The sequence below is a fragment of the Schistocerca americana genome, chromosome 4, assembly GCF_021461395.2.
Source record: "Schistocerca americana isolate TAMUIC-IGC-003095 chromosome 4, iqSchAmer2.1, whole genome shotgun sequence".
NCBI lineage: Eukaryota > Metazoa > Arthropoda > Insecta > Orthoptera > Acrididae > Schistocerca > Schistocerca americana.
This window is the reverse complement of record NC_060122.1, coordinates 736,440,216-736,454,454: the sequence shown is the minus strand read 5'-3', so window position 1 is coordinate 736,454,454 and position 14,239 is coordinate 736,440,216. Positions and strand designations below refer to the sequence as shown.

Genomic DNA, 14,239 nt, shown 5'->3' with positions numbered 1-14,239 from the left:
GATTTGGTTACTCTATGCATTATTACTTGTGTATGTTGCTATGCAAATGGCAACAAGTATGGTTCGTTCTTCATGTTTTTTTTGACAAAGTTGCAATGGAGTTAGGTGCATCCTTGGAACTTGTTTTTCAGAGTTTACTACAGCAGCAACTGGAAATCAAAAGGAGGCTAGAAATGCAGCAGAAACACAAGGCCATGCCGGAAAGGGAGTTGACAGGCCCGTTAATGTGGCCTCAAAATTTTCTGTCCTATCCACCACCTTCCCCCACTTATGACGAAGCTGCCAAAGACAGAATCATATGAGAAATGCCTACAGAAACACGTCATGGCCTTCAATGTAACAGACACTGACACTCTTAAAACTCTCTTTCTGTCATGGTTATCTCCCTAAATGAACCATCTGTTAGGGAAGTTATGTTCCCTTCAGGATCCTGTGCCTCTATCGTTCAAGAAATGTGTTGTTTGCTGACTTAATATTATCACAAGCATACCCATGTGGTTTCCATGAGAATGGAGTTTTATCAGGGCAGGAAGCAACCCTGTCAATCTTATCAGACTTGGGCTGTGGAGATGCAATGTATAAGTTGAAGGGGTCATTTCATTACTGCTCAATCTAAGGAATCTTATGCAAACACAGTGGTTCGGGACACTATCATTATGTCAGCTCCAATAAAGAGATCTGCCAATGGGCACTGCACTTTTAAGACATCCCCCCCGCCCCCTCTCGAGAAGTAGTACCCAAGATAGCACAAGCATTTGAAGTTTCCCGGACCACAGGCCGTCAGTCAGATTCCTGGGCTGATGTCACTCGAGTGACAGCAGGCACACGTTTCATCACGCCTTCAGGGGCTTAACTCATAGTAGTACAGCAGCTCCAGTTGTTGCACTCCACACAAGCTCGGGAGCGGTGGACAAACTTCCGCAAGCCCCTGCCTTCCTGTCCTACTTTTTCTGTTCAATATGCTCCGTCATCCTGCCTTCAGCATAGGAGAGCACTGTTGAAAGAAAGGACACTTAGCAAACGTGTGCAACTCTTGGTCGGTTCCATCTGTGACTTCAAACCCTCAGCCTAAGGACATTATAGTTATTAGCCTCACATGTATTAATTTTGCAATTGTTTCAACAAAACTGTTAATCAATGTGTTTCCCTATAATATGCCCATTCCACTGTATATGGATATGGATGCGGCAGCATCATTTCTGAACTCTTAAGACTTACCTGTGTCTCGGTTCGCCTCTGCTGTTTCCCACTTCATGCCATCTTGCCAGTTATAACCTACAACAATTTCCTATTCTGGCACAATTTACAACAGAGATGACAAACAAACTGGCAGCGTGTTCATTGACATTCCTTGTGGTGAACAGTGCCTTTACGAAAATGTGTTTGGCTTGGATGCTTTCCTCACCTCCAGAAGCACAGCCACCAATTCAGTAAATTTAGTCAGACCTTGCGCCCTTTCGAGAACTGGATGCCTGTGCAAGGAATTTTCCGTACTTTTTTTGCCTTCGCTAGGCACGGCCACATATTTCACAGCACATATCACCCTCAAAAATGGTGCACAACCTCCTTTGACCCCTGCCCCTTCCCTTTCTGTTGCCTGGCCAGGAGTGACCAAGTAAAAGAAGAACTAGGTAGGGTGTTATGGAACCTATACTGTCCCATCAATGGGCTATGCCATTACCGATTATTAAGAAACAAATGGGCAAGCTCTGCTTTGATAGTGATGGTCAATTTGCAGTCTTTGGTCGACATGTACCCCATTCCATGACTGGAAGAACTCATGACAAAATTGGTGATGTGCAGTATTTTACGAAATTGGATTTGTCAGGAGTATATTTGCAGCTGTCGTCTGATGAAGAGTCAGCCACGCCAGTTGCTTTTTGCCAATAAGCCATATGGCACCTAACAGTACTGTGGTTTGTTCTTGAAGTTGCTAGCGTTCTGGCTCTTTTTCAGCATTATTTGGAACAACTCACGCAGCAAATTCCTTGTATCAACTACCATGATGAGATTGTTGCCACAGTCCAGCCACTGAGGACTATCTTCGCAACCTACAGCTTCTGTTACAGAACTGTGGGATGCACATCTCAAGCGTAATGTAGATAAGTCGTTTTCTTCCAACCCTCTATTGAATACCTGGGAATATGTCAGTTCCTGTCAGGGTATACAGCCAATGAGCAGTCATATTTTGGCTACAGAGGCCCTCCAAAGTCCTACTAATGTGAAGAGGCTCCAGCATATTTAGCCATAGTCGCATATTTGCATCATTTGTTTGGACCCATATCTGTAAACAAATATTTCAGAAAATGAAACATGTTTAGTGTTCCACACTGTTTATGGCCACATACTGCATGGGTCACCAGTCTATGGTGGCTACCAATTACCGCAGCACACCATGGGGTCCATACTGTCTCGCCATATTACAGATGGTTTGGAAAGGCCCATTGCCTTTGCCTCGAAGATGCTCAACTTGGCACAGAAAAATTACTTGCAAATTGAGAAGGTGGCCCTCATCATTATTTATACACTCAAGAAGCTTCATGTGTTTATCTATAGTGTCAAGTTTCACCTGGTTGCGGACCATAAGCCTTTAGCTTCCATCTTTAGGCCCGTGGCACATCTGCCAGGCAAGACAACACACAGACTTCAACTTTGGGCTCTGTTCCTCAGTGGTTATCACGAAGTGACCCACTTTCGCCCAACAGCTCAACACTCAAATGATGACGCCCTCTACTGCCTTCCTATGTGTCTCAAGCCCAGCTTCAACCACAATGATTTTCTCTGTCTATACTTTGATGACGAAACTCAACAGACAATGGGTGAGTTCCCTATTACTGGCTCCTGCTTCACCTACACGGTCAGCCTGATTCTGTGTGTTAGCCAGGAGTGGCACTGTATTTAGCAAAAGCATGGGTGGCCAGAACAGCTTGCAGCTCATACATCAGATCCCGTTCATAATTATTTTGTGCTGCACCACAGATTGACACTCGTTGATGGAGTTATTTTTTTGTCTACGAAACACACTGTGCCGTGCGTGGTCATTTCAGCATCATTCAGGCAGGACATCCTTTGCCTCCAGCAACTGGTCACTGGTCCACATCACAAATGAAGAAGTTGGTCCACCAACATGTCTACTGGCCACAGATCAATAGCGAATTGAACATTTCATTGTTCCTTGCTTTAAGTGTGCAAGCCACCAAGCCATCCCGATGCAGTGCTACTCTCCATGGTGGAACCTTCTCAGCCTTGGTAGTGAATCCACGTTGATTTTGTGGGTCCCTTTTCTGGACGCTTACTGGTCAGTGCTCACAGATCCTATCCTTAGTTTCCGTACATCATAAACTGCCTCCTGACACGGCAGAATCAGCAGTGCAAGACCTAACCTGGCTCTCCTCTGTCACAGGTCTCCCCCCATCCTGGCGACCAACAATGACCCACAGTTTATCTCATAAACTTTTCACAATTTTTGTGCACAACACGGTATCCACCAGATCAAGACAACCCCATTTCACTCCAGTTGAACGAGGAGGCAGAATGCTTTGTCTGAACTTCCAAGACACAGATCAAGAAATACATAGGGGATGCCCCGGCTGATGATGCATTCACCCATTTTCTCAGTTCTTATAGGTCCATGTCCCTGCGCGAGAAGAGCCCGGCTGAACTGCTTCGAAGATGCCAGGCACACACAGTCTGCAACCTCCTGCTGCCTCTCCCGACCCCCTCAGATGCCTCCATTGCTATAATACACACCAGAGGCCATTACCTGGGCTCGCACTTTTGATCACCATGAGTAAGACCCAGGTAGTTGTCCAAGGCCTGCAGGGCTGGAGAGTCTTTTCAGTGGAGACAGAGGACAGGCTCGTGGCCCACCATTGCAACCAACTTTCCCCACAGGTGGGGTATCGGCCTCTGCCGCCCCTGCACACGACTACTGCATCCTCAAGATCCTCCCATTCCCCACCATCCTTGTGGCCCCCTTCTCCATTTTTGCCCACACCTGCTACACCCAGCCCAATCTTGCCTAATTCACAATCTGCTGATGTCTTTTCTAGCCCTCCAAGCGATCATCAGGGGCTGAGTATGTATGATCTTCAGCAGTAAATGGTGGGGCTAGATGGTCAATGGGTGCCACACCAACCAGCTCCTGCCCACTCCCCCTAAGTCCCAAACCACCCATGGATCCCATCCAGCGTTGGAATTTCCTGGAGCAGGTATCTGCCCAGCGCACATCCCCAGGTAATCAACCTGTCACTACCAGGGTCATTTCCAGCCCTATTCCCCAGTGCTGGCTGACAGGACTTTTGGTTCTCCATGTGCACCTGTGAATAGAGTCCCAGAAGATATGGACATCACTTTTCTGGATTCTGTATGCCATCCCATGCTGTGGGGGAGGGGCCATCAGAGGTGTACAGTCTCACTGTCATCCTACTACGGGAAAGGACTGTGCTAACTTTGCATTACATCGTCGGTGCCAAGCTGGCCGTGAACCTGACAAGACATGTTGGCACCAGCTCATCTTGTTACTTGCCTGCACCAGTATCTGGGGGCAGGGTCCAGTTGACACGGCAGTGGCATGATCAAATAGCGACGGCAGCATCATAGCCAGGTCAGCACACACTGCCCATGGACAGTGCCACCTTGTGAATCAGATTAGCAACGTAGCTGTTATAATCCTGTAGACAGGGTTGGATTGGCTGTATGTCTGGTGCTCTCTCTCTCTCTCTCTCTCTCTCTCTCTCTCTCCCCCCCCCCCTGCCCCCCCCCCCCCATTTATAGTTCATTTCTGCGCACACCTGACAGGGCACGGGGCACTAGTTATTTGTTTGGAATCGGCCTAGCTATGTACAAACTGGGTTCTCATTAAAGTGATCTGGTTATTCTATATATTCTTATTTGTTTGTGAGGTTTTTGCTATGGTTAAATTTGGAGTGCAGGTCTCTTTGCTTTTGTAGCAGATTTCTAACACATCTGTCCAACCCTGGTTGGTCTTTCCCATCCCTCACATCTTTACTTGTCACACATTTCTCTAACAATAGGTCATCCCCTGGTCTAAATAAATGATCTTGATGAAACTTGGTGGGTATGTAAAGGGATCAAAGTAGTGCTGTACATATTTTGTTGTTTTTGCCCAATTTCCCTTTTAAGAGGTAAAACACAATCCAAACGGTAATTTGGTGTATTAGGTTTAGAGGTAATATCTTCAAAACAATTATATATAAAAAATGTGTTTCAAATAAAAGTTGAAATGTAATTAACTTTCTTTAAAACTGTATAACCAACTATTGTAATAATGTGAAATTTTTGCAAAATGTCCCACCACCATTAATTACTGATAAAAAATGAAAACTTTTCTTATAACGGAAGTTACAGGATCTTTCTCACCACATCCACCCATGTGCACTAAACATGGTTTTGTAATATCATTTTATGAAAATAAGCTGTACACAATATGCTGTTGGAATATTTTCAACGTACCTAATTAAAATAATAATCTAAATGTTCACTGTTATTCTAATTATTTTGACTTATATTTGTTTTTCATTTTAAATTATTATTTTACATATTAAATTCATGATTTTTTGTTTTTAGTTTAATGATTATCTGTAAAGAAATACTAGTGGGACAATGTTTTGACTGCTTGAGCATGGTCTGTTCTAGACCTATTACTCCAGGCAGCTATACCTAATACCACCATCTTAATACTCCTTTATTAGATTGGTGTAGATATTCAGCCTTGCAACTCCATTGTATTACCTTAGGGTCCTGCTATGCTGTGCCCTGTTCTTCCTCAGCATCGAACTTCTTTCTTCCGTGCAGATTTCTGAACATGAAGTGGCTATAAAACAAAACACTGCCTCTCTTCTTAAATGAAGGGTAGATTGGTCCCAATTAACTTTGTATATTATCACAAACTTTCCAAAAGGTTACATGGGAACCAACTAAAATTATTGTCTCAAAGACTTCTTGTTGTTAACATTCTGCGAATAGCATATAACAACAGTCACTTGTATACAACATATTTGTCTTCCTTGGTGCCGGAGCTCCTTCATTCCTCCTTGCTACACAGAGATTACAAATGTTCTCCAGCAGGTAGATTCCACACCTGTTGAATAATACTTTCCCACAGTATGTGGCCTGATGTTCGCAAACTAACTGTGATTGCCCACTTATTTACTCCGAGCTCTATGTTTGACATAGATGATACATGCCCTTCCGGGAATGGCATGGCTCACTACATTTGTATGGCAGCATACAGTCAGTCATTTTTCCCTTGCTCCATTAGCTAGTGGAACAAGAAAGGGAATAACTAACAGCGGTACAGGGTATCCTCTGCCATGCACCACATGGTCGCCTGTGGAGTATAGGTGTAAATGAAGGAAAATTATGAGGAACTAACACACATACAAAGCTTTACTTTAAGTCATTTGCTGGTATTAGTCAAACAAATCTAACTAAAAAACTGGGTTGTTTTGAAATATTTACCCAGACGTGTCGACACCTGTGTGTCATCATCCGTGCGTCAAATTTTTATTTCTTAAAATTACATCACTAACTGAACTGTATTATTATACATCCATTTTAGTGCTTTTTTTTTCAGCGTGTCTTCTGCAAAATTTTTCGTCCTGTTTCGTGTCTCTGGTTGGTGTCTCGATCAACTGCTATTTAGTGCATTGTTTTCACTCAGTTTTCACAAGTTTCCACTCTCTACTTCACCTCATATGCATTTTCACAAAATGTGACAAAACGTGATCTGAGCAGACACTTCTGACAATGTACTCAAGCAGCAGAGCAAACACGTGTAAGTTCTGTATTGTTAATAAACAAAGGGAAACTATCTTTACTTAGTGTATCATAAACAGTTTGGATAAAATGTTACCTTCCTTCATTGCCATGATCTGTAAAGAACAGAACAGATAACAACTTTTTATGGCTGCAGTAGAAGAATATGCACAAAAATCTGATGCAGCTGTCATAAACGACTTCCTAAACCAATACTGGAACATGATCAGGAAAGAGGCCACCACAACATACTTGAATCGCTCAGACTAGAATGTTGTTCTACTGGCACAAACAAACAAACAAAGTGGAAATAATGAAACTGAAAGTGATCAACTTGATGGGAGTAGTCAGAAAACATTTGAAAAATAATTTGGTCAGCAGCACAATTCAGTCTCCTTTTTAGTGGCAAGTTCTTAGTAATCCACTAGCTGTTCCCAGCCACATTTTACTGTGGCACAGTCTGGTTACACGAAAAAGAAAGAAAACAGAAAAGAAAGCATGCATTTCTAACATGTCTGGGGGATTGAGTATATGTCCTAATCTCCTTCTCCCCTCCCTATCTCTGTCCTTGTCCTCCTCCTTTCTCCCCCTCTCCATATAATAAAAATACATAGTTCATTTTTGTCTGACTTTTCATTAGAGCATTGTGCAAAAATTTAAAGTACATCGGTCATGACCTTTGAGATTTTTGGTAATAACATTTTCCCCTTATAAAGTGCAACAGCATCAGTCAGCACCCCCCCCCCCCCTTTTCCCGTCTCTAGCCACTGTGGGTGCGCACACAGCAGCCAGAGACAGTAGTGGTCATGCATGCATGATGAGGTGAGGTGAGAGTTGCGCTCGTGTGAATGTTGTGTGTTTTCTATTTTTGGAGAAGCAATCTCTTCATTGTGCCTGTAGGCAAGTCAATGTCTCCCCTACATGATGAGTAGCAATCTATCCTTCTCATAATATTGTTATATGTTCAGTAAACTAGATTAAGAAGTCTTAGTGTCATAGCTTCAGACATTTGGACTGAGTCACATCTAATTTTCTTCCAAACTAGAAAGGTTCCCAATTTGTTGCTTTATGTTAGATGGGAGCTTGTTGAAGACCTTTGCACCAGAGTGCAAAACTCCACTCTATATGTGTGTAATTACAGCATATTTAAGTCTGTCAGCAAATATGTGCAGAGTCATTTACCGATTACAAAGGTAGCTTACCAGTGTTCTACCAAGTCTACTATCATAGAAAAGTCATGCATGTTGTCTGGAATCTCACACTAGATGAAGCTTTAGTTCAATAGATGAAAACTCCCAGTTGTGAATTACATGTGATTAAACAGATTTAAAAATCTGGATAACAAATCTGAAATGTCTTTAATACATCTATTTTTGTAACATCCAGCTAACTGCTGCTCTGTCAAAGGACTGGATTTTATCAAGAACTGTTTTTAAATGGTTGTACATGAGTTTCTTTGTTACCTTCGGTGAATATTCAATAATAGAAATTTGCTGAGAATCGACAACTCTCTATCACTTACTTTTTTCGAATACTGGGATGGTCCTACAGTCCTGAATACTTACAAGAAGCATTCTCGGCTTAATAAGATGATAATTATAATACATATATGGCCATTTTCACAGAAGCACCCTTTATTATGTGGATTTACCATCAACTTCAAATGAGAGAAGTTATTGCTCTTGTGATTTACAGTAATCACACATATCTAACTAATAGTATTTTACATTGTACGGTTTTTATGTGATGAGTTTTCATGGAACCTAGACAGGAGGATACTTTATCACAAGAAGAGTGTTGTCTGCAAAGATTGTTTACAGGTGCATTTTTTAACACACTGTCCATACGACTTCAAGAGACAAAACTATGCTAGGAAAAGAAATGAAATTCCACTGTGTTAGTTGGTAAAACAGGAGGCATACCACTTATTTTTTACACACACACACACACACACACACACACACAAATTTCAAGCTTTCGCAACCCCTGGTTGCTTCATCAGGAAAGAGGGAAGGAGAGGGAAAGACGAAAGGATGTGGGTTTTGAGGGAGGGGATAAGGAGTCACTCCAATCCCGGGAGCGGAAAGACTTACCTTGGGAGGGAAAAGGAAAAGGTATATACTCGCACACACATACATCCATCCGCACATAACAGACACAAGCAGACATATATTTTTCCCATGTGGAATGTTTCCCTCTATTACATATATTTTTTTAATTTAAGAATAGCTCAGAGCACTGTAGTACTGTAATAGTGTCCAGATTATATCACTAACTGCCCAGCTTTCTTACAAATATTTGCAATATGATACAAGGTGCAAAACCAAGACATTCTTGAAATGGCAAATGGTAAAACATAATAAATTTCTTAAAAGAGAAGGCACTGAAAGCCATATCATGATAAGATTTCAAGGTGGTGCAAATGATGGCAACTTGTGTCAAATGTTCAGAAATGTAAAATTGTGCACTTAACAGGACATAGTACCCAATGACTACAATATCAGTGAATCACTGCTGGAATCAGTCATGTCATACAAAGACCCGAGTGTCATAATCTGTAGAGGTACGAAACAGAATGATCCCATAGTGTTAGTCATAGGTAAAGCAGGTGGCAGGCTACAGTTCCTTGATAGGACACTAGGGAGATGCAATCAATCTACATATGAGATTGTATACAAAACACTCACACAACACATCCTAGAACACCCCTTATGTGTAAGGGACCAATACAAAATAGGACTTACAGGAGATATTAAACAGAAACAAAGAAGGGCAGCACAAATTGTCGCAAGTTTGTGAGACCCTTGGGAGTGTGTACTTGGCAAGTTTCTAGAAGCAACTTTACGTGATAAATTTAGGAATATGTTACAGCCCTCTGTTTACTGCTTCCATAGGGATTGCAAAGACAAGATTAGACAAATTACATCACACACAGAAACAGTTATGGAATGGGAGAGAGCCCAAATAATCAATGAGAAGCACCATATGCCATGCACTTCACAATGGTTTGCAGAGTAATATCTGTAGACAAACAATCTTTTAAATATTGTAGTACTTCAATTACATTTTACAGTTCTGAAATATAGAACATTCACAAAAGAAACAAAATATATGCAAAGGATTTAAATTTACAAGGTAACTCTGAAGATATTACATCATTGCTCATATCCCTAATAACAAACAGAAAAAGCTAAATATGAAGCCAGCACTATGTTTCAGCTCAGGAAAAAAGCCATGTGGCTACAAAAGGGACACTGTCTAAAGTAATAACACAAGTGACCAAATAGGGAAAAAGAGAAGTAGCTGAAAATCCCAAAGAAAGCAGGTGCTGACAGATGTGAAAATTACTGAACTATCAGCTTAATGTGTCACAGTTGCAAAATACTAACATGAGTTCTTTAAAGAAGAACGGAAAAACTGGTAGAAGCTGGCCTTGGGGAAGGTCAGTTTGGATTCAGGAGAAATGTAGGAACATGTGAGAAATCCCACAGAAGATAGGAAAGGCAAAACTACGTTTCTAGCATTTGTAGACTTGGCAAAACTACGTTTCTAGCATAGGTAGACTCAGAGAGAACTTTTGACAATGTTGCGTGGAATACTCTCTTTTACATTCTTAAGATCGCAGGTGTCAAATACAGGGAGTGAAAGGCTATTTACAATTTGTACAGAAACCAGATGGCAGTTATAACAGTGGTGGGGCATGAAAGGGAAGCAGTGGTTGGGAAGGGCCTGAGACAGCATTGTAGCTTATCCCCGATGTTATTCAATCTGTATATTGAGCAAGCAGCAAACGAAAAAAAAAGAAAAATTTGGAGGAGGAATTAAAATCCATGGAGAAGAAATAAAAACTTTGATATTTGCTTACGACATTATAATTCTGTCCGAAACAACAGATTTGGAAGAGCAGTTGAACAGAATGGACAGCATCTTGAAAAAAGGGTATAATATGAACATCAATAAAAGCAAAACAAGGATAATGAAATGTGGTCTACTTAAACCAGGTGATGCTGAGGGAATTAGATTAGGAAACAAGACACTGCAAGTACTAGATGAGTTCTGCTATTTGGGAAGCAAAATAACTGATGGTGTTTGAAGTAGGGATGATATAAAATGTAGACTGGCAATGGCAACAAAAGTGTTTCTGAAGAAGAGAAATTTGTTAACATCAATTATAGATTCAAGTGTCAAAGTCCTTTCTGAAAGTATTTGTATGGAGTGTAGCCCCATATGGAAGTGATACATGGACAATAAACAATTTAGACAAGAAGAACTTTGAAGGTTAGATGGGTAGAGCACATAACTAATGAGGAGGTACTGAACAGAATTAGTGGCAGAACATGACTAGAAGAAGGGATCGGTTGGTAGGACACATTCTGAGGCATCAAGGGATCACCAGTTTAGTACTGGAGAGAAGCGTGGGGGTAAAAACAATAGAGGGAGGCCAAGAAATGAATACAATAAGCATATTCAGAAGGATGTAGGTTGCAGTAGATGAAGAGGCTTGCACATGACAGAGAAGCGTGGAGAGCTGCATCAAACCTGTATGTGCACAACAACAACAGCTAACAACACACAACAGATTGTCCAGTGTAACTGGAACAATGACAAGTTGAAAACTTTGAGTTAATTTATATATCTACAAGCACATCATGTAATTGATGGCATCTGTGTGTAAAGCCTGTGCATTACCAACATAAATGAGTTATGCCCCACACACATTGTACTCAAATGGTACACTGCAGACGAACAAACACATTCAGAAGCGCATTATATTAACAACACGAGCTATGGCAGCATTAACAGGTATTATCCCATCTTTTACTCTTCTAAAATAAAAATGTTGCCTCTACTGCTTTTGTTGGGTGTTTCTGAGGGCATTCAATGACACTCCATACATTTGAGTCCGGAGGCTACTAAAGAGATTTATCATTACATTTATGTAACTATCTTTGTTTCTTTTTGGGTCAATCACCTCTCAAGGTACGTTGGTTTTATGCACACTTTTGTGGTTTTTCTTAGTTTGCATCAAATACTTGTGTGTACACAGCGTTGTAACTGTTAACACTTTAGATCCTTAGGATATACTCAGCAAGAACTGTTTTCTACCACACAGATTCATCTGATTTCTTTTTTACTGAGGGAAAATTGGTTTTGGTTCACAGAGAACGACCCGTTAACAATAACAATAAAGGTCTACCGTACAAAATCGGTGGTTGTTAGCAGTTCATTAATAGCTTGTCATTTTTGGAAGATCTAAGTCAATTGTGCGAACGGCTCACTTACCATAACTTTACATACCAAGCCTTAATATACTGTACATCTGCTAATCACATTAGATATCGGTGTAATTCTTTATCCCAGCCATTCATATGTTCCATCACGGGACTCCCAGGGTGAACAGTCGTTATGGAAATTTTCCATTTTGTCGGATACAAGGAGATTCGCTTTCCTTTACCTTATTATTCACATGCGCTTGGATAGGCACTTATGGCACCTTACGAGGCATTTATGACCTTATCTGGTATTAACCGAAGAACTGATGTGGAAATACTCTGATAACAACAAGATCATAAGGTAATCTGTAATTACTGTCCAATATAACCACCACTATGTGCATAGCGTCCACGACAGCCTACCTTCACTCAACGAACGATTGCACACAGCAACAACACAGCCAATTTTCTAATAATCACCTGTTGAAACTGTACGTCAAAGCCGTTCTCCGCCGAAGTGAGGCCAATTAACACGACTTGAGTGCAATGGTGTCACATTACTCTTAATTGGTGCGTAATACCATTAACGAACAATACCAAACTAGACAAAAGTGTGACGGCTAAGCGTGCTTATGGCTATTCTTTATTAATATGGAACTATCACCTTGAAACACACACACTACTGGGTCCACAGGCAAGTCACTTTATTCAAAAACTTACACACACCTATTTCGAAAACTTTGCCAAGAAAAATTAAGTCTGTAGATAGTAGTATACAAGCAATGCCCTATTAGGGTTGGATGAAACATGAAAATCACCGCTTCGATATCATTTAACTATTTGACGTAAACATAAATAATACACGTATGCCTCATCTTCATGGTCGGCTTTGTTGTAATTAACGGCCACAAAATTTTTTTGAGCCTATTGGGCAAAAGATCATGACATTCAATTGCACTTAAAAGCTGTACCATAGATGTGGCAAAAAATAACGTAACTGATAGAAATAACCGGTTACTGAGAAGTAGCGGTTACTGCGATAACCGTTCCTCTGATACGGCCGGTATTAAGGCCCGTCCACACGCAACGATCTGTCTGCGCAAATGTCTGCGCACATCACATCTGCGCAGACAGATCGTTGCGTGTGAACAGAAGATTTGCACCAACCTGAGGTGTGTGCAAACCTGGAAGTTGGAGTTGGAGGTTTGAGCGAAACCTCTCAAATCTGTCGGTTCAAACCACATCTGCGCAGACAAGTTGGAACGTGTGGACAGGAGATCGTCGCAAATCTGGCGCGAAACAGCTGTTTGCTCAGTCTAGTGTTTGTATTTGTGTGCACAGGGCATTAAAATGGCTGATACTCGTCAGTGTTCTCGAGAGTTTGTAAGTGAATTCATTGAAATATACAGAAACCACCCATGTTTGTGGAAGATTAAAAGTAAAGAATATAGTGACCGAGACAAAAAGACAGCAGCATACAATGCTCTAATTGAAAAATTGCGGGCAGTTGGCGCCTCGGCAAACAGAGAAACGGTAATAAAAAAATAATTTCGTTGCGAACTGGCGAAATTATTTGCGGATGGATGTCGAAACTTATAATTATCTCTTAAAGCATGTAACCCCTCATATTATGAGAAAAATACTTGTATGAGAAGGGAAATTTCTCCTCATGAACGCCTGGCAGTAACATTAAGATCCCTAGCAACAGGAAGGAGCTACAATGATTTGGAATTTTCATCTGCAATATCGAAACAAGCATTGAGTGAAATAATACCCAACACATGTGAAGCTATTTACGCTTTCCTGAAAGATGAGTTCATGAAGGCAAGTCAAGTAAATTAGTCTGTCAGCGAACTGTTTACCGAAAAGAGTTATCCAAAGTTCAGAAATCTAGAAGGTCTGGTGTAGGAGTAGATCAAGTAAACCAGCCAACGTTATGGTATTTTGATCTACTTGGCTTTCTTAGTGATCAAGAAACGCCAAGACCAAGCAGGAGTACAATTGAAGATGAAATTGGAGTGCCAATGTGCGAGGAAATGGAACACGAGGTTATGTAAAACAAAACAGGTTCGCCCTGCAACTCTCGCAGTAAATTTACGTGACAAAACTGCTTTCGCTTTAGCAGCCACTGTCTGCACCATTTTGACCGCTTTCTCTGTTTCCTGCGGTTGGTCTGAATGTTTTTTGCAACACAAGTTGTGAACACAGACCACAACAGAACTTCCTCCATTTCTATTTTTCAAAAT

The 14,239-nt window shown here is 41.2% G+C and overlaps 1 protein-coding gene across 4 annotated transcripts in view; it reads right to left on the bottom strand.

Annotated features, from left to right (window-relative positions):
* LOC124612441 (glycerol kinase-like) overlaps window positions 1–12,938 on the bottom strand; it is a 177,131-nt gene extending 164,193 nt beyond the window's left edge. The window contains exon 1 of one of the 4 annotated variants that reach the window (XM_047140657.1): window positions 12,658–12,938. The gene's annotated coding sequence lies outside the window, so the exon portion shown is untranslated. Of the gene's footprint in view, window positions 1–12,063; window positions 12,250–12,416; window positions 12,622–12,657 lie in introns of those variants that run through there. The other 3 variants (XM_047140655.1, XM_047140656.1, XM_047140659.1) reach the window with 3 other exon arrangements.
* Between the last annotated feature and the right edge of the window lie 1,301 nt (window positions 12,939–14,239).